Source organism: Panthera tigris, chromosome D4 (genome assembly GCF_018350195.1).
Source record: "Panthera tigris isolate Pti1 chromosome D4, P.tigris_Pti1_mat1.1, whole genome shotgun sequence".
NCBI lineage: Eukaryota > Metazoa > Chordata > Mammalia > Carnivora > Felidae > Panthera > Panthera tigris.
The window spans coordinates 48,761,571-48,764,035 of NC_056672.1; the positions used below are offsets into that span (position 1 = coordinate 48,761,571).

At 37.4% G+C, this 2,465-nt stretch overlaps 1 pseudogene; it reads right to left on the reverse strand.

Annotated features, from left to right (window-relative positions):
• Positions 1-527: 527 nt before the first annotated feature.
• On the reverse strand, positions 528-714 carry LOC122233089 (annotated as a pseudogene).
• Between the last annotated feature and the right edge of the window lie 1,751 nt (positions 715-2,465).

Consider the following 2,465-nt stretch of genomic DNA (forward strand, 5'->3'; position numbering starts at 1 on the left):
TGCAAACAAGGGAGGGGCAGAGAGAGAAGAGGGACAGAGGATCTGAAGTGGGTTTCACACTGATAGTAGTGAGCCCAACGCAGGGCTCAAACTCATGAACGGGAGATCATGACCTGAGCCAAGTCAGACGCTCACTTGACTGAGACACCAGGTGCTCAAATTATGACTTTTTTTTCTTTATGATTTTTTGTTTTACATTTTATTTATTTTGGAGAGACAGAGAGAGACAGAGCACAAGTGGAGGAGGGGCAGAGAGAGAGGGAGACACAGAGTCCGAAGCAGGCTCCAGGCTCCGAGCTGTCAGCACAGAGCCCAACGTGGGGCTCAAACTCACAAACCGCGAGATCATGCCCTGAGCCAAAGTCGGACGCTTAAATGACTGAGCCACCCAGGCGACCCTAATTTTTTTTTTTTAAGATAATACTTCATCCTAGCTGTGGGTGGCAACAAATGCCATGACAGGGAATCCAGATGTTTACACAGGAATGGAGTTAAGGATCACCATGGCCTCAGACACAGGGCACAGCTTACTTTTTACCAGATTTCTTAATTCCACCTCTGGCCAGAGGGCCTTTTTCCGTGGCCTTCACTTTTAGCTCAAGTGTCTTATGCTCCTCTTTCTGTTTCTGCTTGAATGCCTTTCTTGGGCATCTCCTTGGCCTGCTTCTTGGGCTGCTTCAAGAGCTTCTTTCTGCCCCCTTCACAGCTGGACATTGCACCTGTGGTCCCCTCCCCAGACCCTGCCACCAGAAGCCAGTGGTTATGTTTTGATTAATTCAATCCTCGTATTTATTAGTCACTCATAGTATTGTTGAAAGTTTTCACCATTCTGTGGTTCAAATACTCTATGGAGTTTGATGAAGGGGGCTCCTGCTGCTATTCATTTCCCCATTATTCCAGAACAAATATGTAAATGTATAACAAAGGCCATATAAGTATGGTCATCAGTGGGATAATTAGACACAGTGGCAACACATTGTTAAGGTATAAGGTCACCTCACAGGGTTTCTCTGCCTAGTTTTGCACCCACCATACAGAAAGATTTACAAGCTACCTTATAAGAAGTTCGGTTTCTAATAATGAATGATTCCAAGTTGTGGTTTTCCTCTACCACAGGGCCAAGAAGACACTGGTAAATGTTCCTTTACCTCTTGTAAGAAAGTTTGAGCTAAATGATTAATTACTTTAAGCATTTTATCTCAGAATGATACCTATGCTTCCTCTATCTTCTTTTGTTTCTATTTGACTTTATTTGTAGCAATTGAGTTTAAATATATTTTATGGTAATCTTTGGCAAAATCTTTTTGCAAGTAAGTGGAAAATATCAATTTTTGATATATAAAATATAATGTGGGGCAGTATTGAGCTGCTTACCAGTAGTTCTCCTAAAATGGAGCTCATGGTTTGAGTAAATGAGAAACTGAATACAAACCTAAGCTAGGATTTGTAAAAATCACTGTTAATCTAAGGCTCCTGTAATAGAAAATGGTGGTCTAAACGGGACAAAAATAATCCCACTATATTTTGTATTTATTAGACAGTACTGCTCAGTAGAATTATAAGGTAAGCCACATGTATGCTGTTAAACTTTTTTTGTAGCCACATTATGAAAGTAAAAGCTACAGATGAAATTAATTTTATTAATATATTTTATTTAACCCAATTTATCAAAAGGTGTTACAATTTCAGCATGTAATATACAAATTGTTAACATGGTATTTTATTTTTTGCTGACTAATTTAAATCCAGTGTATATTTTACACTTACAGCACATCTCAATTCAGATCACTCAAATACTTAACGACCACCTCTGGCTAGGGACTCCCATAGTGGCCAGTGTATTAGACTATATCTGTAAGTGAATATCAACTTAACGCAAGCACATTTAAGAGGGTATTAGAGGAACCCAAATCCCAATCATCCTTACGTGGAACACATATGAACTTTAAATAATATAAACAGAGGACAGATGCATTTATTTCCCCTGAACTCTACTTCAGTGATTCCATAATGTACCATTTTAAATATTTCTATTCAAATAAACATGATTTTGCACTTTACCTCCTGCTGTGGCAACTTTAAAATGCTGCAAGTAAAAAGCTGCTAAAAATTACAAATTGCCACCTAAATTTCCCTGCCTACATGATGATAATTAGTCCTATTTTTGAAGGACCACAAATTATTGCCAAACAATTAGATACATCTTTAGGAAAATTCATTTCTTTCCTCTCAAAATACATTTTTGGAAGAAAAGAAAAATAATCTTTTTTCCATTCAGTCTGTAAATCTTCACTTTTTTTTCAAAAGTAAAAAATAATTATTTATTAACTGTAATGTTCTAGGTATTTTTGGGGATATAAGATGAATAAGATACTACTCTAGCCTTAAAAAACTCATGATCAAGCCAAACACCTGAGGTATCTTTATATAATGTCACTCTTCAAGACCATACATTCAATTATTTC